General features: G+C 39.0%; 1 long non-coding RNA gene across 2 annotated transcripts; it reads left to right on the forward strand.

The window, feature by feature from the left end:
• Positions 1 to 14,331: 14,331 nt before the first annotated feature.
• On the forward strand, positions 14,332 to 19,519 carry LOC137469868 (uncharacterized). Of its 2 annotated transcripts, XR_010996729.1 has the most exons (5): positions 14,332 to 15,160; positions 18,293 to 18,415; positions 18,566 to 18,604; positions 18,932 to 19,128; positions 19,249 to 19,519. It is a non-coding gene; the product is annotated as an uncharacterized lncRNA (long non-coding RNA). The 2 variants fall into 2 exon arrangements; XR_010996730.1 differs by lacking the exon at positions 18,566 to 18,604.
• Positions 19,520 to 23,528: the final 4,009 nt, after the last annotated feature.

Consider the following 23,528-nt stretch of genomic DNA (forward strand, 5'->3'; position numbering starts at 1 on the left):
ATAGAAGAGAATCAGAAGAAATCAGGATCACACTACTGAAGCCACTGGATAAATTTTCTGAAGCTTGTTTTGCTATTGAGGTTTTCTTCACTGAGATCTGGAGGGCATTCATTTTTCGGAATAGACAATAATCCAAAGACGAGCTATTGTAGCCCTATGTAATGTCAAAAGTTGGGAATATTCTTTGATTTAGCTGTCCTATCAGTTCAATCATCCTAAATAAAATGTTATAACATCAAAAAAATGCTTTCACTATTTTCCATATGCTTACCTCTTTCACATGTTTTTAACGTTTTTTTTCCCTATCGAGATGATTCTACAAAATCAAAGAGCTACACAACTATAAATAATCATAATTTCAAATTTCATGAAAATATGAATTAAAAATATGTAGCTGAATGTCAGCTTCTTATGGGACTAAAAGGCTCATCTTGTGCCAATAAAGAAAATCAAAGAGTGGAAAAAACAGTAAGATTTAATTTCCTCCAATATTTCTCTGATAGATCAGACCAACATGGTATCCATCTTCAATTAGGCTGAATTTTATCAGAAAAATTACTAACAAATTAAAAAAAAAGAACATGCCCATCCATTGGGGCACCTCTGAAACCTAAAAGAAACATTCACAGTAACTACATAAAATAACTCTTAGCTGGCAAAATTTCAGTCAGCATTAAATGAAACTAATGAAATTCAGGGAAGGCTGTCTATTCAGTAGAGCACTTGCATACTTGAGGTATCCTTAACACCTATAGTTTCTAGCCTTATCTAGTTATCATCTATCGTCACCTTTTGCAATGATTTAAACTTCCTCTCCAACATGAATTTGCAGAACAGAAAATCATTAATGCAATTGCATCTCTTGTGCTGTCCCATATGTGAGGTGTGTTCACAGCACATTTCGCTGAGATCAGCTGAAAAACCCATGAAACATTTCAACCTTTCAGACATCATGAAGAGCTGATCTTCTTACAAGACTTATATTTTGTATCTGTGATCTATTTTGTCTGAACTACTGGAACATTCACTTTCCACACCTCTTGTTGGTGCTGGAGCCATGGACAGTCAAAACCACCGTGACTTGACTTAATGTTGTAATGACTCAGGAGCTTTGCTGGAAAGGAGGAGAATTGCAGCTCCAGCCATTGTTCTCTTCAGCGCTTCTGGGTTTTATCCAGAGATGATCTGAAGCAAAGTGCACAAACAGTTCTGGGCACATGGCCCAGGAATCAAGCTTTTCCAAAAGCAGAGTTCTCTAAGCTCTATGACACAGAGCCAGTCTGTTCTCCTTAAGTACTCCCGTCTGTAGCAGAGCCCAGAATCACCTAGAATGAGGATAACTTGCTACACAAAATGCTGGATGATCAACACATTTCCCAGCCTGGAAGATAGGTCTCCTGCTTTTCTGGACTTTGTCAGACCAGTAACTAAAAATTCTTAATTAGATACTGCAATTTGATCACCTAAATTCTGTAAGTAGTCTCACACTATGAAGTATGGTTTGCTAGGCTGTCAAAGTTCATACAAAGGGTGAGTTTTGGATACACCTATTTTGAGATTTAGGGGGGTTCCTGACATCACATACTAAAACACAAGAGGCTAATTTCTTCATGTGTAGGAATTATGCCCCTCATTCATAGCAGGCAGTAGAAGAAAAAAATACCACACCTACGAACACTACTTGTTTCACGAATTTTGCATGTCGCTATAACAACCCATTTATAAGTTTCATGCCATAACAATATCACCTTACAAAATTACATGTTCCATTTTCACCAGCTTTCCACCAAAAAAAAAAAAAGGATTTGTTCAGAGATGTAGCAATAAAATCATACTCAAGAAAGCAGAATAACCACTGGAAAAAATTAATGTTTTTTGGAATCAATGTTAGCTATAGAAAGTGTCATATAGCTAGGTTTTACCATACTTCAAAGGCAAATTAATGTGTCATGGTGAACAAAGTAACTGCACAGGTTCATCTCTCCCATGAACTATGTCATCATTCATTACTGTACATCTCTCATGCCAAAAAATTATTAAATAGTTATGTTACTTGATAATGTCAGCCAGACTTTTCCTTTTCAACCATCTCTCTCATACTCCATTTCTCACTTCTACACAGTAAGTCTCTGACCTTAGGGGAATCCTTTGTGTCTGTGGCTATGTGGATGCCACACCTAAGTGAAAGAAACATATAAAAAAATTCCTGGATTTGTAACAACAATTCTCTTATGAGAATGCCTGGAAATGGTAATTAAGAATAGGCCAGAAAAGAATCTTTCATTGTAAAAAGTTTGAATTCCACTGTTTCAAATAAAAAAGCCTGCTGGAAACTACAATCACATCCTTCCAGTAACACTAAAAGAAAGAACGATTAAATGCTTCTTTATAATTAAGGATATAATGAAAGCCATGGCCCAAACTAAACTGAAGGAAAACACAGGGTCCAGGAATTAATAAGTGAAGCTATTTGCATTCATTTGTCAGAAGGAGCTGACAAGCAGCCAGTGGACAAGAAGAAACTGAGGAGGCTTCAAAACAATCAATGATTGTGTGAACTTGAAAGAAAGTAAGACAGAACAGGACAAGGAGTTTCCTTGGTAAAGCACTGGATAGAAAGTTAAGCTGAGAAAGCAAAACAAAGAAATTCTCCTAGGTGTCTTACTGTGTTCTAGACAGAACAGAATTTTGTGTATGGATTTGGCAAGGTATCAGATGAAAGAAACGAATAATTCTAATGTAAATTTATGCCACATATTGCCCAGTTACTTGAGCCAAGTAAATGACACGGTAATGTAGCTCTTCAGAGGATTTATATTGCATTCCCTTTCCTGATTCCTTACCCCAGTGTGATTGTCCAGTCTCCAAGTAATTTTCTGATAAGAGTGCAACTCATGCATGTGTCCTTCTGTTGTTGTTCCACAGCTGAAGAAAAAAGTGGAGCCACAATACCCTTCTCATCTCCTCTGCTTCAGCTGGATAGTCCTTTAAAGGTTGTTGTGTCTTCAATTTACCCAATAATATCTATAAAATAGCTTGTCCAAAATGCACATTGATAAAACAGAAACACTGGAAATTATATAGCAAATGTTACAGAGGAGGATTTGGAAGAGAGGATGAGGAGCTGTGGCAAGAATAGAACTCTCTGCATTCCAGTCATCACCACCATTAGCAGACTTATTACTTGACTCTTTGACTCTCACTTGTTTCCATACTTGATTGTATGACTCTTTCTATTATAAAATTAAAAAATAGATGCTGAAGAAGCATAAACCATTGCCCTTGCATATACTATTGTAAAAAGCAGAATAAATTTTTAAAAATTTAAGTTAATTTCAGGAAAGCTGTAAGTTTTTTGTATAATTTGACTCCAATATTGGTTCTGCTGAGTTGTGGCTCATCATGCCATTTCTATTTCTTAATATTACTGTCACAATTATTAAATTGAAGAATTGAGTCTGTGGGCCTGTACAAGTACGAATACCATAGTGCACTACAGTGATAGCAGATAGGAAGGTCTGTGGAAGAAAACAAACATTTCAGCTGGTATTTTGGCTGGTAGTGATGTGCCCATGGTATGATGATGACATTTAGTACTTCACTGGCAATAAGAAATTCCTGATCAAAGACAATTCCACACCACAAAAAATGTGATTGTTTGCATCTCATCTGACAGTTGATTTTATTAACTTTGTGCTTTTCACCCAACAATAAATTAAACAGAATTTGGTTTTAACAATTATAGGTTCCTTCAGATCACTCATCTTTGTATGCTGTAAAAGTTATTCTTTAAATTTTAGTTAATTAAATTCCCTGCTCAGCAAGCATTCAGGCAATATTTTCTTCCAACTTGTTCTTACTTGTGGTCAGGAGGAAACTCATCAAAATTAAATTTGAAGATTTATGTGCTGATTACACTTTCAGCCAAAGTAGTGGGTTTATGAATCCTCATTCTCTATACAAAAGGAACTTTTCTCCATTCAAACTAAAGCACTTGTGATCAAATCTCAATTGATACAAATTCTTTCTATCATGAACTTTTTACCATACCATGAACTTCCCCTAAGTTTTGGCCACAAGTAAGAGTTTTTGTTGTTGAGCTGAATTTCCTGTTGAAGTCAGTTTATTCCATTATTTAATTAGATACATCCAAACAAATATTTTGTGGTGGTTTTTTGTTCGGTTGGTTGGTGGTTTTTTTAATCTCTGCCTATCTGATGAAATTCTAAATCATGGTACCAGCCAAAATTGAAAAACACCTTACCTGAGGTGCCACTGCTTTTCTTCAGACACCCTCATATGTAAATGTGTCATTACCTCTAAGACAAATAGGATAAATCAGTCTCCATGTATTGCAAGTAAGAATTCAGTGAATTCGTTCTTTTCCTTATTGTCTATGGTTCAATTCCCCATGAGGCAGAGACATGTAAGTCATTGAAAAATTGAGTATTTCTTGCTGGAGCTTTCATCCTCAATGACAGACTATTCAGTCAGGATCTAGCTGTGCCATATGAGCATTGAAGGCAATTTTAGCCCTCCAGAAGTGTCCTATCTAGCAACCAGCTCCCCTGCAGTCTGGCACAAGCCTCTCCTCTACCCCTCTGTTGTCAATTCCAGCTCCATCTCCCTTACAGCAGCACTGGTGGCAAAAAAGTTGTCTACAATATACAGAGCTATAACAGGGCATTCAGTCTGCCTAACCTGAGAATCTGATTTATGTTTTAATCGAGACAGTAAATATCTATATTTCCTGTTCAAGCAGTGGAGGTAGATAGATAGATCTCTTGAGGGAGGGTACTACTGCTGTATATCCCACCATAAGCACCTAAGGTACAGGGGTTGCACTCTAACCTTAGTTTATAAAATAAGACTATTGTTTCATTTCAGGAAACTGAGAAGTAGAGGGAGGCAACAGTATGTTTCAGAAAAAAATGTCAGAAATTCAAAACATTTATGTGAAAACCAGAAGTTGTTGGCTTTCTCTCACTTGGGGGAATATGTCCTCCAGTAGTAACCTCAGACTGTTAAAGATGTTATAAAGGATAGAATGCGTCAAAGGTGAGCTTCTGCTACAGGCATTTGAGGGATAAATTCCCCCAAAAAAATTCACAAGGTGTGAGGGAGAAAAGCATGTTCAATATTTATTTAATTCACATTCTAGCCACGTAAGTATCAAATGAAGTATTTAAACAACACAGAGAAGTAAAATGTCTTTATGTATATACATATATAATAGAGAATTTTACTTCAATATAGTGGTTGCATGTGACCTTTAATTTTTTGCCATTTAGTCAACAATTCAACTATGGCAGAGTGACATGAGAGCATATCACAAAATTCCTACACCCTAATTTTATAAGTCCATAGCAATGCCTTTTAATCTGTTCTATTTACCCAAACTGAAAGAGTAAGCACCCAAGAAAAAATAGTCTATCTGATTAAGGTGTATTATTTCCACTAGCAAGTACTCAAAAATCAGTCTTTAATTGAAATAACAGTCACAAAATTTTTTAAATAAGCTTCCAAAAAATCCATGCTGTGTGAAATTTGAATATACTAGAATATTTCTAAATATATGGCTCTGAATCCAGACATCCAGATTTAGAAAAGTACTTGTTTCTCATTTCTGGCCAAAATTCTTATGCCTCTTTAGTGCAAACAGTTTGTAAAATGTATTCTACATTTTTAAGTGGAAAAGCATAATTCTTCTTCCCCCTGTTCCCAAGCTATCCCATATCAAATTAACAGTTCGTTTTTCCTAAAACATTGCTTAAAATTTAAAAAAGTACACATCCTAATTTTATAGTGAAAAAATCCAAGCCTTATATATCAAAATAGTCTTCCTATTAACAGCTCTAAGATCTTTGCTACTGACTAGATGGTCATGATTTTTTTTCAATTTGATACATTTTTCCTAGAAAAGATCAGTGATCAAAAAGTATTACATTGCCCCATACATACTGGCATGCTGACTCATTGTCAAAAGCTTGGTATTTGTTTCAAACTTATGACACATAATTTAGAAAACATCTTCATTCAGATATACTTATGCATTTCACAGAGCCTATTTGGCATTCTATCACACTGTGCCTCAGACTTTTATCTGATAAAACCCATAGGTGCCATCATTATCATTTAACCAGTGGGTAGCTGAGACAAAAAAAATTTCAGTGTGGTTTATTCAGGGTGCCATAAACAGCCCTTGGACTCAGTCCAGCTCTGAACTGTGCTCCAACCATGATATCTCAGGGACCTTGCTGTTCTGTCCTCTGCCTGAACAAATGAAAATTATGTAATTTTCAACTGGTAGAAATTTACACATACAGACATCTTTTTGGACTTATTTTGCGAGGATGTGCTTTGCTACTTGGATTATTTCTCAGTGATCCGAGAGTCCCTTTACAGAGAGCAGATTCTGTATTTCACTTGCTGTTCCCAGCACTAAGTTTTGAAGAAGTTTACTGAATTCATGCATACTAATAAATTTTCAAATATAAAATATTACTATAAGAAACAAATAAGTCACAAAAAAGGACGGATAAAAAAAAAATCCAGAAATGCTGAGCTTATGCAGAGCTGGGTTATATTCAAAATTCCACTGTTCCGAGGGGTTGAGATTTTCTTCCATAAATTATTCCAATTGCATCCTTGATTTCTTATATCCTTGAAAGGGTAATAGAAAGAAAGCTATTAAATATAGTAGCTTTTCTGATAAAAAATGTCTAAAAAGATGTTATATCTATAGAGCTGACAGAGAAAATATTTAGGAGACAGTAGAACTCACTTTAAACCAATTAACTGCTGCCACACAATCAGTTCTGTGGACTCAACCACAAATTAAGTCTAATGAATAGGATTTTTTATATCTTTTTATTGAAGATGTGTCAATTTATTTCATTTTTTTTTTTTAATTATTGAATATAGGTTTCTTTTGCATTTGGGGAAATAGCTCTTATGTGTTCAAAATTGACTTTTGACAAAATACTTTATGACAATCAGAAAAAATATGGTGCTATCTTGTTCTCTCCTCAAAAGATACTTTATTTTTGTGATTGCACTTATTCTACCCCTTATTTAGCTTAGTTTCCAATTATGGACTCTTGGCAATGCTATTTTTCACTGTAGGACTCCATTTTTGTGGCGGCCATAATTGGTACAGACACTTGGCATTTTCTCAGATCAGTGGGGTTAGAGAAGCAGCCCTAAGAATGCTGTATTCATCCAGAAAGTTAAAATTAATTAATTAACAATGTGGGAAAAGGGGGAAAAAACCCAAAACCACCAAGCCCAAGTTACAGAACAAACAGAAGTAGATGCCTTGTTTGGTAAGTTCTCTTCATCTGCTGGACCCACAGAATTCTCAGTTACTGTATCAGACTGCTATGGGTGCTCCAAAACTGCAGTCATCATCTAATTAATCCATTTCTTTCGCTCCATCAGAGCTGCAGAGATCCCTCTGGGGCATGTGGGACCCTGCATGCCCAGATGTGTGAAGCCAGGCAGGCTTTATGAGGTGTGCACTAGATACCTGCAAGGCAGTCATGAGTCAGAGGACAGAGATTTATTGATACGAGAAATCTCAAGGTGCCTTACTCTGGCACAGACATTGCCAAAAGTTCCAAGAGCCCTTCCATATCTAAATGCTGTGTACACATTTCCTGGGATTTTTAAATGCATTTTGGTACGACCCTCAACTGGCTAACTCTGAGTTCTTCAATTTGAAGACAGACCAGTGTAGAAGGCATCAAAAGAGTGAATTCTATAAATTACTCCCTGCCTGATTCCCAGTGGAGTTGAAGAAATGAGAACTGAAATGCATTGTCAGGACAGGAAACTGCCAGTCTAGGAAATTACCAAATTGGTAGCCCAAGAAAAAGATAGAGGAAATTCCTAACAGTGCAATAATTCAATCTTATTTTTCATATATGTGAGAATCTTCAAAAGTGGGATAACTACTGCTCTGAATAGACTGGCTTCTGCAGGGAACAAAAATACACTAATCACTAGTAAGAATGAAACCATAACATTTTTGATTTGGTGGTGAAAAGGAACAGATGGGTCAGTACTGATGTAGTTGATGTTGATATTTGAGTGCAGTAAATGAATTGCAGCTGGAAGCCTTATTGTTTATATTTACTAGTCTGTGTCAGGAAAATAAAATACCATTTATTCCTAAATATCCCTGTACATTTTCAGTGCAAATGGTACAGGGCTTCCATCTTAGAGTCTCTTCAACTACTTTTTGCACATCATGCCACCACCATTGAAAGGTAAGTCAGGATCCTCGTTGGAAGTGGGATGGGGTGTGGTCCCTTAGGTGCCCCAGCTTGGCAGGTTTGGGAATTGTTTGAGTGTAGCTTCCCCTGCCAGCAATCCTCATCTGTGGGCAGACACAATCATGGATTTTAGGGTGCCAGTCCTTTCTAGGGCATCTCAGTCACTCTGTTTCATTGACATTCCCTGTTAGGTTTGGCACTGCTCATCCACAGAAAATCTGGCCAAGGCTTCTGGATGGCTCACTATGACCTGGTGCTGCCTATTTATAAAATTACCTTCTAAATGCCTGTGCCCAGAAATAAAAACAATGATGACTACTATGTATCTCTTTGGGTTTTTTCCCAGCATCTCCCTTCTTGAAGAAATGCATCACAAGATTTTTTTCTGCAGTCTTGTGTAACTTCAGCTTCTTTTCATAATTTATCAGAGAAAATAATTAATACCTCCACAGTCATGGGTCTCACCTGGTGAAGGAATGCAAATATGGAAACTCCTAAGGTGATAAGAAACATTCAGCATAGATTTATCATTAAAAAATGTCATTATAAATAATTTCTCAGAATAAGCACACCATCTGCTTTTCTGTGCCCCGCCAACTTTCATAGCTCTGATGGGAGAGGCTGCCAAGACAAATCTTGGCAGGTCTCACTGATACCTGGTAGAGTACTAGCCAACAGAGTTTGTCACCTCAATCGAATTTCTTCCTTTGACAGCAAAAGTGGCTTATAGGCAGGCAAGACGTGGTACACATGATATGTCTGGCTTTAATAAACTTGTGATAGTGCCTCATGACAGCCTCATACACAAACAATGGAAACACAGTCTGGAGTGTTTGTTCATGAGCAACACTTAGGGTCATGACTGTCACTAGACTACAAGCTCAAACAAAAAATGCAGTTGTTTATGCAAGTATTTGAGTTGCACAAAATGATTGATCTGTAATTAGTCAGTATAGAATAGGTAAATAAGTAATTGAAATTTACATTGAAAGAGTAGTTACCAAGGGCTCACTATCAAACCAAGAACAATAAGCAAGAGTGAGACAAAAGAGGTTTTACTTATCTAAGTAAAATATTGTCATTATACAAAATATTATCATTTATTACAAAATATAATTAAAATTTAATGTGTGTTATTACTCATTATATTGTGTATAGTTATAAATAATATACAGTATATACCTTAGTGACTTAAATAACAAGATAATTCATTTATGAGCAATACAGTTGCAAATTAAGCACATAAGGATCATTAACAAGTGCCATACATAAGACAGATGAGGTAATTATACATGTCTAGCCTTTGAATCTTTGCATTCAACATTTTCATCCAATTACTTATTGCATGCATTGTAGTAATCTTCCAAAAAGTGGCAAACACTACACTAGTTTGAATCAGCAGCCCCTTAGCCAAATTTATTTATACCTTAAAATCGAAATGAAGTTAGGATAAGGAAAAGCAATTTTTTTAAAAAAAAGGGAAAAAATAGAGGAGGGAGTGAATTGCCTTAGCATTTTCTCTCATTGTTTTCTTTTGAGAAGAAAATGGCGTGTTGACAAACAGCCACTGTGTAGAATATCTCTAAATTGTAGTGTGAGTATTTATTCCTTATTCGTGTGTATATTTCACTAAATGACCTTAATGCCTTTAACTTTCTCAATGGAGGAATTAAGTACTCAAGCAAGGAGGCAGATGGAGATTAGCTTTAATTATTAAAAAAATCAGCTTTATTTTCCTAGAGATTATCAGTCTTTTCCATGGAATTCATAACTCAACTAAGGCATTGTTCACCTGGCGGATGTTTCTTACTTCCTCAGGTCCCTTCTTTCAGTAGTCTTTGGAGATCTGCCACAAATGCTCTTTCATGGGAGCATGATCTGGCACTGCTTTCTCATCTTCATATCAATTCTCTTCAAGCAGAGGTGCTTACCTAAGTTCCAGTAATGCCATCATTCCACCTGTGAGCCATGAGCAAACAGTGAGACAATTCAGAAAAAGAGCAGGATCTGGACACCTGACTGTGTTAAACATTTCCACTCACCTAGCAAGCAAGTCACAACAATTTATAGATGAACACACAGCTTGGGTTTCATTCAGTGATAAATGATGGCTACATTACTGATATTCTTGCATTTCTTATAACACTAACATCATAAGATGAACAGGACACCAAAAACTTAACAAGATGGTGGCAGAAATTAGGCCCCGGTTTTGAGATCTGTAGAATAAATACTCCATTTTCCTAATCTGTGATGTCCTTTTAATTGTTCCAGGAAACTTGCTCAAAAACACAGCCTGTCAGGAAAAACTTACCAGGAAAGGATTATGTTCATCAAATACCTACCAGAAAAATCAATTTACTGGAAAAGATAAAAAAATAGATAATGTGCTACACTGTACTTTCTGCTTTCAATCAGGTATTTTTTCAATATATTGTTTGACAGTCTGTTTGTATTACAAGACAAGGCCACAAATTATCCCAAATATCTCATAAAGACCTGTTATTTTCTTAAAATAAAACACCCTTCACCTATCAAATCCAATTAAAGTAAATTTATTAATGATAAGGAACAAATATGAGTATGCCTTGTATGAGTGCAGGCATCCCTCTTTGAAAAGTATATCCAGGAAAGTAAATTTTAAAGCTCCTCTATTTATGGATATAGCTTTATAAACCATTGAAATGGTTGGCATGCCAGGAAAAGGTCAAAAGCTACATGGCTAAGCATAAAAACTAACAGAGCTGCAGAGTTCATTAAAAGTCAATCCTGCCCTTGTACACGGGATCAGATGTTTGCTTTCTTTTTCTTTTATTGAATGAGAAAATGCATTTCATATAACCATAACAATTATTTTTAACATGATTTAAAGTACCAAGCACTTCCACATATGAGTTGATGTTAAATAAAGATGAGGCACAAAACAAAGCTGTCTCTGTTTTTCCTTCATATGTTTCTTGTCTCCCCAGGCCTGTCCCTCCTGTTTTAGCAGTGCTGATGTTACCAGCCCCCAGGCAGAGGGAAGCAGTCCTTGGCAAACAGTATCTAGATCAAATTCTTCCCTTCATTTCATATTCTGGGGCAGAATATGAAGAGTCTGGACTGGCTTCTTATAGGAAAACAAGGTCTCTCAGGACCCTCTTTAGCATATGTTCTAATGTCAAAGAGGTTACCATCTCTGTCAAGAAACAATGCAGTCAGGTCACAGCATTCATTCTGCCCTTTTTTGTTTGGCTGTGGTACAAGTGACAAAAGGGCATGAAAAAGTCAATTTAAGCAAAACTGCTGATATACACTGAGTGTGATCTCTGACAAATAATATAGACAACACACCATTAAAGAGAGCTTCTGGGGAAAGAAAAAAAAAGTTAAAAAATCACCAAAGTCAACAAATCTGAGTTCTGAAAATAGAGAACGTAAAGCAAACATATTTTAAAGGCTTAGCATGGTAAGAACACCCCCTTGATGAAGAAAGGACACAGATGCAGAAGATAAAAGAATAGGTAGAATATTTCTCTGATAAGTTTGTTGTTTCTTTCTCTCTTTGCTTGTTTGTTTTCATAGATAAATGATCTGGGACTTTTATTTGTGGAAGAGAACACATTTTTGCACTATTCTAAATATTTTCCCAGGAATATTTCCACCAATTGGACTGATGATCATTCAACACATGTACATAGATAACTTGGCATATACCATCAACATGCCTAGGAATTGATTGAATGCTGTCTGGTTTAGGCAGAACTCCATGAGTTTGAATGATCTGAACAGTAAGCTTAAGGGTATGCAGTTATGCTTCTCCTATTTCTTCTTGTCTATACAAAATTTTAGACTGCTCTAAAAGCTCTGGAACAGCTCCTATATGTTGCCCAACTCAGCTGTTATTTACTGGATGATCTGCATCCAGACAGGCTTTCTAAAAATCTCACAGCTAGTGACTGAAGGTGTCTCTACTAATTGTGGTTGGATGGATGAGATGAATTTTAGAGGTCCCTTCCATCCCAAACTATTCTATGATTCTATGTTTCTCCAAGTTTACACCCAAGAGAACCAGTATTTTTACAAGTAAGAGGAGATTACCAGAATGGAAAATTCCAGCCCAGAAAGTGACAGCTTCCAGAAGAACCAAGCATGTTTTAAGACAAAACCATTTTGAACATTGATTATCTTGCTTTTCCTGCCTTCTCAACATCAAAGTATTATTTATCTGAATAAGAGAGAGAGGGGAGAGAGAGCGAGATCTTAAGTGTACTTTTTTATATTTGTGGACATGCACATACCTTTTCTTCTAGTGAAGGAATTCCTTGTACAATCATATAATCATAGAATGGTCTGGAAGGGACCTAAAAGATCATCAAGTTCTAACCTTCCAACCAGGGACACTTTCCATCCAACCTGGCTCTGAACACTTCCAGAATTGAGTCATACACAGCTTCCCAGGGAAACCTGTTCCAGTGCCTCACCATCTCACAATAAAGAACTTTTTCCTAACATCTGATCTAAACCTGCTTTCTTTCATTTTGAAGCCATTCCCCCTTTGTCCCATCACTTTTTTTTTCTACAGGTACTAGAAGGCCACAATCAGGTTATCCTGAAGTGTTTTCTTTTCCAGGCTGAACAAATCCACTCCTCCCTGCCTTTCCTCATAGGAGGCGCTCTCTTAAATCATCTTTAATCATCCTTAATCATCCCTTTAATCATCTTGGGGCCCTCCTCTAGACCTGCTCCAACAGGTCCTTCCTGTCCTGAGGACCCCAGAGCTGGATGCAGCACTGCAGGTGAGGTCTCACCAGAGCAGAGGAGAGGGGCAGGATCACCTCCATGACCCTGCTGGCCACGCTGCTCTGGATGCAGCCCAGGATACAATTGGCTTTCAGGACTTCAAGCCCATATTGCTAGGTCAGGTCCAGCTTCTCCTCCAGCAGCACCCTCAAGTCCTTATCAGCAGATCCCCCAGACTGGATTGGTACCAGGGATTGCCCTGATCCAGGTGCAGCACCTTGCACTTGGTCTTGTGGATTCACAAGAGATTCCCACAGGCTCAATTCTCAAGCTTGTCCAGTCCCCTCTGTCCTTCAGGTGTGCCAACCAGACCATTCAGCTTGGTGTCATCTGCAAATGTTCTGAGGGTGCACTGGATCCCTTTGTTTCTGTCATTAATGAAGACATTAAGTAACACTGGTCCCAATACAGACACCTGATGGACAGGACTCATCACAGATGTCCACTGGGATTCAGAGCCATTGACCACAAGCCTCTGGATGTGACCATCCAACTAATTCCTCTCCACCTAACAGTCTTCCCATTGAATCCTTCTGTCTCCAAGTTAGAGAGAAGGATGTGGTGGGGACCCACATCAAAGGCTTACAGAAGTCCAGATAAATGACATCTGCAGCCCTTCCCTTGTTCACCAATGCAGTCACTCCATCACAGAAGGTCACTGGGTGGGTCAAGCAGGACTTGTCCTTGATGAAGCTGTGGTGGCTGTCCCAAATCCCTCCCTGTCCTCCATGTGCCTAAGCACAGCTTCCAGGAGAATCTGTTCCATGACCTTTCCAGGCACAGAGGGGATGCTGACACCTCAGTAGGTCAGGGTCTTTTTTTTTTACCCTTTTTAGAGATGAGTAAAAAGATGGGTTTAAAGATGGGCACAATGTTTCCCTTTCTCTGGTTGCCTGATTGTCATGACTTTTCAAATATCATAAACAGGAGCTTGGCAACTACATCAGACAATTTCATCGGGATCCTGGGATGCTTCTAATCAGGTCCTATAGCCTTATGTACATTCAGCTTCCTCAGGTGGTCACAAACCTGAATTTTACTTACAATGGGAGGAACTTCACTCTCCCAATCCCCATCCTGCTGTCCATCCACTTGAGAAGGATAAGGACAGAAATCAGTCATTAAATGGTCCTTTGTTGGTTGGGACTACTTTGCTGACAAGAAGGGAAAAGGACCTGGACACCTGTTTAAAAAATAAATAAGCTCAGCATGTAGCATAGAGATCAGGGAACAGAAAAAAAAATATAAATGATTCAAAGTAATTATTTGCTATTTGCTGCTAGCAAAAAGATAAAATATTATCTTCCAAATACATATCCAGAAAAGTAAGTATGAGTTGTACAGATGACTCATATACAAAGGAATATACGATTTCCTGCTTTTTGGTCTAAAAGTATCCCCCTCCAAGTTTTCAAAAAGCAGCATGAGGGATCCAGAAATTCCATGAGCTGGTGCTGCCAGTACCAGTCCCTTTAGTGGCAATGCTCACGAAACTAACCTGCTTAGGGAGAGGGTACAAAATGTTCTTTCAGAAAAAGCTGTGCACAGCCAAATGTAAAAAAAGAGAATTACATGGAAAAAAGTAAAATGAAAACAAGACATTAAATAAAGATATAAATGTATAAATACAAGTATAGCTCTTAAACAGAAGAGTGTGCTTGAGGCTGAAAACAATGAAATACAAAAGGCCTGTGTTGTAGAAAAAGGATTTGAAAGTTTTCAGACATGTATATTCCCCAAATATTTCCTGCACACAGTACAAATATTAACATTCCTTTCTTTTTCTTTTTTTTTTCTTTCTGGTGGGTATTTCACAGGTTTTTGACCCATCAAGCTACAGAAGCAAAGATCGTGAATGACTCACGCAAGACATTTCTATCCTATTAGTCAGATATTTGTTACTGGAATAAGTATTGATTCTGTGCCTGCCTAAATGAAAGATGTGTCTGATGGCTCATGAGAGAAGGCATGTGACATTCAGGGATCATGGTTTTCTCCAGTAAATATATGTGTCTTTCCAGACAGTGGTTCCCAGACTTTGCTGTATGTACTGGTGTTGGAATGACCAATTCTGCACATAATGATTGCCAAACCAATTAAAGGTAAGAATCCTGCTATAGATGGAACCACTACAGTTCGCTGGTGGTAGCCAGGGGAGCAGGTCTACATCTGTCTGTACTGAGCCTTTCTCCCTGTGGGAACATGTTAACACGATAATTTAACCACTAAATTTCTTGGGTTTGCATGGCCAAGCTTTGGTAGCAGGTGGCTACAGTGGTGGCTTATGTGAAAAGCTACTGGAAGCTTCCTGCATGTCCAGCAGAGCCAATCCCTGGCAGTTCCAAAGATGGACGTGCCACTGATCAAGGCTGGGCCAATTAGAAATGGTGGTAAGGCCTCTGTGATGACAGATTTAAGAAGAAAGGAAAAAAAGTTATTGTACAGTTGTAATTGTGGCCAGAGAAGAGAGGAGTGGGAACATGTGAGAGGAGCAACTCTGCAGACCCCAAGGTCAGTGCAGAAGGATGGGCAGGAGGTGCATGAGGTGCCAGAGCTGGGATTCCTTGGCAGCCCGTGGTGCAGACCATGATGAGGCAGAGGCAGCTGTGCCCCTGCAGCCCATGGAGGGCCATGAAGATGCAGAGATCCACCCCAGCCCCTGGGGAAGCCCCACAACGGACTGTGTTGATGCCTGAGAACAGGCTGTGACCTCATGGGAGGCCCGTGGAGAAGGGAGCACCTGCAGAAACAGCCTGTCCTTTGTTGCATCCCAGATTTTGGGTTCAGATTAGGGGTTTTGATATGTATTACTTAGCTGGTTTTGTGTATCCCTGTTCCCCCCGTGGTGTCCAGCTCCAGACCAATTTCAGCAACCACCCCCTGCCCCTTCCTGAGACTTCCCTGTCGGTTACCCCAGCCCCGCAACCCCATTCGCCCTAGAGCCCGTGTCCGCCCCTGTTGCAACCCCGTTGGTCATCCCGGTCCACATCACTCCCTTGTAGCCTGCCCCCATTGGGCGAAGGGGGCTTGCACCTCCCTCAGCCCACCCCCTATAAAACCCCGCTCCATTCTTTGCTCGCCGCCATTTTGTCCACGTGGCGTTGGAGAGCAGCAGCGCTTCTCCATCGCAGCTCCATGTGCCAATAAAAACTCTCCAGCCAACCACGTGGACAGAGTGGACAGTTCCTTCCTTCTTCGTCTTGCCCCTCACACCCAGCAGCAGAACGCGGCCAGCCCACACCGGTGCGTGGAACGCAGAAGCACCCGGAAGCAAGAGGTGGCCCCGAGTCCTGCCGAGAAGTAGTGACATTCCAGGCTCTCTGGAGCTGCGCAGGACCGGGAAGAAGAACGCAACGTCGTGGTCCTTGAAGGACTGCAGCCTGTGGAAGAGTGACCTACATTGCAGCAGTGTGGGGAGGACGGCTGCTCATGAGATGGACTCACACAGGAGACATTCATGGAGAGCTGTCTCCCATGGGAGGGACCCCATGGTGGAGGAGGGGAAAGACTCCTCTCCCTGAACAGTGAGAGAAACAACCTGTGATGAACTGGCCATAACCTCCCTTCTTTGTCTCCCTGTATTGCTGGGGGAGGAAGTAGAGCTGGAAAGAAGGAAGGGGTGGGAGGAAGGTGTTTTTAAGGTCTTATTTTACTTCTCATCATCGTGCTCCAATCTTGTTAGTAATAAATTTTATTAATATCTCTAATTTAACCTGTTTTGCCCATTAAGATATTTGGTGAGTGATCTTTCCCAGTCCTTATCTCAACTCATGAACCTATTGTTCCTCTGTCCAGCTGTAGATGGGAGTGAGAGAAGGGCTTTGGCACCCAGCCAGCTTAAACCCACTATAAGCTTTTTGGTGGAAATTCTGGGGAACCATGAGGATTTTGAGATGAGAGCAATAATTGGGGAACTTTTGGTGCAGATGTGGTGAAGGGATGGATTTTGAGTAAATTGTCCATTTCTGTGCTCTGATGTGATAATATTATTTTGTTTTTCCTATGGGGAAATTTTGTTTTGTTTGGTTTGGCTGGTTTAGTTGTTCCAAGTGAAGGTCATGTGATGAATGTGGATTTTAATGATAATGATGATAACTATATGATTCACATAGGTGAGGGGTGGAAACTCTAGTGGGTTGGCCTTGGTTGGGAGAGAAAAATAAGATAGGAAACAAATAGTAGGTTGAGATAAGGCAGCTTACTAAAGCAAAAAAAAAAAAAAAAAAAAAAAAAAAAGCAAAAGTTTGAGCCCACATAAGAAAAGGGAAAAAAATTAATTTCTACTTCCCATCCACAAGCAATGTTCAGCCAGGAACTTTTCAGGAAGCAGGGCTTCAGCACACATAGAGGTTGCTCTGGAAGGCAAACATTGTAGCTTTTATATCTGAGCTGATGTCATATGGTATGGAATATCTCTTTGGTTAATTTGGGTCAACTGTCCTAGCTGTGTCTCCTCCCAGGATCTAGCCCAATCCCAGCCCCTTGGAAGGGGTGGAATGGTGGGGGGAGGAATGTTAGAGAGAAAATGCTGATGCTGTGCCAAGCACTGCTCAGCAGTAGCCAATACACTGGAGGGTTATCAACACCTTTCCAGCTGCCAGTGCACAGCACAGCACTTTGAGAGCTGCTGTGGGAAAATTGACTTCAACCAGATGCATCACTATGATCATCAGTAATTACCTGTGTGGAGACAGGTGTAAGGGTCACTAAGCAATTGGCTCTCCAGGCCACTGGATGGGTGGTATTTGCTTGTGCTCATATGATAATTTAGGGAAGAGGTAAGAAGAGATGAGGACAGTCCTGGTTTAGAAAAGGGGAGTGTGAGACAGAGCAGCAAAGATAGGCATGCTAAGGGACTGGAGGGGAAGATCCCAAAAGAATGAAAGGGACTGAAATCGCCCCACTGGTGAATGCACATTACCTGGCAGAGAGCCACGAGCTGTCTCTGTGTAGGAGGTAATGAAGTGAATAAATGGACAATCCTTATTTTGAGTCTCTGACCCCAATTAGCTCTTCCATTTGCTTCAAAGGGACCAGGCATATGCTCAAAATTATGCTGAATTTCTTTCCTGCATCAGAACACAAAGTGCTAATTGGTTAATTGGTGTTCGTATTTTACCACAATGTGCTATTTTAATTATTGGCTTACATAATGACTGGTGGAGTTATGTATATTTATGTATATTTATTTCCTATTAACCTCCCTTTGAGACTTGGATTTGTTCTTTCCACAGCTGTTACTGGAATTCATATTTGCTATAAGGTTGCAATGTCTCCTTAACTATTTGCAATTGAAGACCTTACTGGATGGAGTGATTTAGTCTTTTTTTAGGAGTTATAGAGAAGGTTCCCTACTGGTATGTAGAGAACCTTTGCCATGAGAAGACAAATTATTATTCTTTTTCATTCTCCTGAATTTTTGTCCTTGTTTCAATGTTCTTTTTAAAATTAATTCCAATTAATTGCATTCACAATGTCACTTTAACAAAATTGGAATCTAAAACCAGAAGACTGGGAATCAAGTCACACTAGATACCCAGAGTTTGGTAAGTCTGTATTCTTTCTTTGGACAAAATAGGTTCCTCTGCTTGGAGCTATATGAAGAACAAAATCTATGCTTGCTAAGGAAGAAAATTGGCAGAAATATCTACGCACAAGTTTACACAATTGTCCTCTGTGTCTGGTTCCTTTAAATACTTAAGAAAGAAATGGCTGATGCAGGCAATAATATTGGAAAGGTAAAGCTGAGACCATATTAAAGCTTAAAAAAAGTGTTTCCTTCACTAAGTTGAAGTTTTCACTTGTTTCTTTCACCATTTGTCTCCCTCAAGTACCTTTGATGTGCCATTGTTTCTTACTCTGTCTGCTTATAGGATCCTCTGCACGTATACTAAGAAAACTATGACCTGATGTGTCAGGCAGCTTTTATTGCAAGGAACATGAACATTTGAATCCCACTAGTCTCAAGAGGCAGACCACTATTTAGCACAAACAACACATTCATGACGGTTTGAAAGCCATCTCTAAGCACATTCTGCACAGCAAGCAAGGCCAGGTTTTGCATCCCCCAGTGAGTTCACATGCTTAAATTATCTCATGGACAGCAGTTATTCATGCTGCTAAACAAAGTGAGAAAGCAGTCTGCAGCTGACCCAGGGGATGAAATCTTGCACTCTTCTTTCCTTGGAAGAAAAAGAAGAACAGACACACTCCCAGGGAGGAAAAAAGGACTAGAAGACATTACATGAATCATAGAGACCATTCCCTTTCCACAACCAGGTAACATATTGCTGGATCAAAGAACTCTACTCTTTCCCACACTGCAAAACCCTCAGAGTATTTTGCAACATTTTATAATAATTCCCAGACCTTTACTACAAAAAGAGCTGTAGAAAATATTCTTGGCATCTTCCCACAACAGAAATTTTGTACTTTCAATAAAAATGCAAAGATCCTTCCTAGTCAGAGCTGTGGAAGAATTCTTTCCTGAAGCCATCATGATGATTAGTCTCTGGTTACAAGAACAAGAAAGAGCAGATAGGGATGAGAGAAATATCTTCAACCTCAGTTGTCCCAGATCAGTGTCAGGGAAAAAAAGGCAAGGAAGAGAAAAAAAAAATTATCCTTCTATCCACCATGTGCTGGTGAGAAATGAGTGATGAAGATGCTTTTGCCTCTTTTTTCTACATTCTTGAGGTTAAAAAACTCCTCATATGCCCTATTAAAGCCATTTCCTACAGTTCTGAGGAGCATTTCTCCCTGCTGTTTCTCAGTCTCATGCAGCTCTCAGTAAGTTCTGATCCTCCTGACATCTTGTGTGTTGCCTCATATTTATTTCTGCAGCAGTGCTTCACAGTGCCAGTGGGAAAATCAATGAACCAGATATTTCATCTACAGAGCCATCAGTTAAGTTAGCCGACTTCAGGGCTGCTTCAGGAGCCCGAAAAATGGTTTAAAGCCGTCCCAGACCCACTAGATGGCACTGTGGGTGGCTACAGCAGCACTTGCGAATCCAGGCAGAGTTCAGCTGAGCCTGGCAGCTTCAGTCTCGGCTGTGTGGCTCTGAATTCCAGCACAAGTCCCTCTGACTGGAACCTCACTCGGCAGTTCTGCCCATTCAGCAACTTTTCGGTACCCTCAGTAGCTCCAAATTTAGGCTCTTTCAAATAAATATCAGGTTTTTTCTTTTTTCTTTTCTCCTTTTTTTTTTTTTCCTTTTTTTTTTTTTCCTCAAGAAGCTCCACGATTATATTTTTCCATTTCCTGGATCTTCCACAAAACATTCCAGAGGTTTCAAGAAATATTTAGAAAGTTGGTAAGTCTGAGTGTCCTGTCTGGCTGGTGTTCAGTGTGTATGTCAATGGAAGGGTACAAACGTTACCCAAGCTTTCCAAAAAAGCTGCAGATTACAGGAATTTTGATATAACCCTAATTTTCCATCTTGGTTGCACCAGTTTTACTCTAAAGAGTCAGTCTGGATCCCAATAAAATCAACTGGGAAGAAGGATTTCCACTGGGATTGTGGAAAATTGGATAGGGGCCTCTGTAAGGTTTCCAAACTCTTGAAATGAGCACACTGACATTTGGTAATCTTTCCCCCTTTTCTGATCAAGGTTTCTACCCTTGCTGTGAGCAGTGTTTGATGGTTTATGCTCACAATGAAAATTGAGGGGATCATTGGAAAAAACAGTGGGACTGTAATTTTCAGTTTGGGGGCAACACTTTTGTCAAGTACATTTTTCTAAGTGAAATGGGAGTTAAAATCCCCTTCTTTCTATCTCTGCTTCTGTATATTTTTTCCTTACAACCTCCTGTGCCTGACTTTTGAAAGATTCTCTTTTGTTGCAACTTCATCACCATCCTGTTGAGTAGGATGATGATAAAGTAGGGCTTTGAGTCTTTCTTTTCAGTCTTTACAACCATCTATTGTGTCTCCGTAAGTAAAAGCACTATTTGAAGCCGCTCCTCTCCATACTCTCACATTGTTATTTACTCTAATAAAATGCATTAGGAATTTTCCAGTTGTATCACTCGAGATTCAACCACAAACTAATCTATAAACCACACACCAATCATGCAAGTTGAATGAAAACCAACAATTCCTTGGTCTTGTGCATTTATCATGAATCACTGAATAGTTTGGGTTGGAGGGGACCCTTGATGGCCACCCAGTCCAAACCCTCTGCAATAATCAGGGACAACTTCAAATAGATCAGATTGATTGTTTCCAGGGATGGGACATCTATCACCTCTATGGGCAGTCTGTCCCAGTGTTTCTCCACCCTCATAATGAAAAACTTCTTCTTGCATGTAATCTAAATGTTCCCCTTTTAATTTTTAAACCATGCCAACAGACCCTGATAAAACAAATCTGTCCCCATATTTCTTATAAGCCCCCCTTAGGTCCTGAAAAGCCACAATAAGGTGTCCCTGGAATCTCCTTCAGGCCAAACCCCAACTCTCTCAGCATTTGAAGCAGTCTCTCAGAGAAAGCCTCCTTGGCTAAGCAGTGCAGGTCATCAAAACACTGTAAGGAAGGACAAATATGCTCATCAAGCCCTAAGCTATTATTTAATGACCCTCATCTGAAGGTTACATCTTCCAGACATGGCAGGCACAGTAATGACTGTATGAGGACTCTTAGATCTCTCTCATAACAATGCCAGGGCTCACAGGAGCAGGAGATAAACCAGATATCCTTCCTCCCTACTTATCAAGTACTTATCTGGAAATATCTCTATGATAAACCATGGATATAAGGTGCAAGTTGCAGAGCAAGAAGTGAGAAACAACTATGTGAGACTGGGAACACAATTCTGTGCCCACATCAAAGGGTAACTATGGGTAAAACCCCTAAACAGGAAAAAAAAAAAGCTCAAAAATTCTGAAGCACCTCTTCTATTCTGTTTCCTGTTCTTTCTTTGTTCTATGCCAACAATACCCAGTCTTACCTGGAGACTGCACAAAATTCAAATGACATGAGAAACTCCAGAAATTCAGGGGTGTATCTGGACACAAATTTTAGTGTTATGACAAGTTCAATACAATATTATGCCACAGTTTTACAGATTATTAAAACTGGCATTTATATTTGCTGGATTAAAGAAATAAATTATTTTAAAAATTTAAAATAATAAAAAAAATTAAAACCCCAAAACCAAATAACCAAACAAGTACCAAAAACCAGTATCTAGTCAAGTTTCCAAATAAAAATGGTTTATTGTAGATGGCTTTCTCAAGTAGACCTCCGACCTGGGCATAATGAGGCTTTGAGCAGTGTTCAGTATAGGAATTTGAGAAGCAAACCTCAAGAGAGTTTGATCTCCAAATATACTTTAAAGTAGTTTTAACTTGCAAAAACTTGTGCTTAAGTTGAGAGAACATTAAACAGTAATACATTCTGGGTTTTACTTATCTCATAGGGCAGGATTTACTGTAGCAGAAGACAAAACTTGATCTCCATATCTTCCACTACATCCATGTAGTGATTTTTTCCCAATTTCAATCCTATTCATTTCAAAGGTGATAGGCACATTTTATGTATGTATTTTTCTCTACACCAGAAGTAAATAATTTTGATGGCGATTTGTTTATTGATCTTTGCAACTGACAGATAATTCCTGGCATCTCTTACCATAATTTCTGAGAACTCTGGGTCAGAAAAATGGCCCAAAGGGCTTGCCTCAGCATTCCTTTAGATCATGAACTTATGTCTTCCTGCAGCATTGTATGGTGTGGTTCATGAACTCGTTTTGTAAGTTTGTTTGCTTCTTATAAGAAAAAGGTAAAAAATTGAAAAAAAAAGTCATAATAGACACTAGATCTTTAAAGATAACTTTTCACAGATGCTGACATCTGTGTGCAAATAGACTGTTCTCAAAGACAGAAAAGTGAAACAAATATTATGAAAATATAAGCTGTGAAACATCAGAGATGGTTTTCAATAAGAGAGCTAATTGCATGCCTGAGCATTCATATTTTGTTCTGTGTCTTTTCCCACTATCAATGACTCATATTTAAACAGCATGAGAATAATATGTGTTCACTTCTCTTGTAAGTTCTTGTTTGGTCCTCTAATTAGGTAATTAAAGTGAGCATGTGATATTACCAGGCAAGCTGGCAAATATAAATCAGACAGGTTTTTGATGGTGAGCCTGCAGGAATCCTCCCTGAGCTCTTGACGTGTGCATGGAGGTTTTATAAGCAATTAAACTCTAACCCTGAAAATCCTACCTTCAAAGCTTTTGGATCACTTGGAGAGTTTTATGATTGGCTCCAAATAAAGAGAGCATAGAAGCTTGTAGGAAAAGCTCAAACAAGGAAAAGAAATATTAAACAAATAAGTTCAAACACATTTAACCTCTTCCCTTCTAGAGTGTTAGTTCTCATCCTGTATTGATGGTGCTTTAAATAGATGCTGCATTTGAAAGTTCCTGGTAGGATTATGAGGCAGCACAGAAGGTGCTTTTT

This window comes from Anomalospiza imberbis, chromosome 3 (assembly GCF_031753505.1).
Source record: "Anomalospiza imberbis isolate Cuckoo-Finch-1a 21T00152 chromosome 3, ASM3175350v1, whole genome shotgun sequence".
Taxonomy (NCBI): Eukaryota; Metazoa; Chordata; class Aves; order Passeriformes; family Viduidae; genus Anomalospiza; species Anomalospiza imberbis.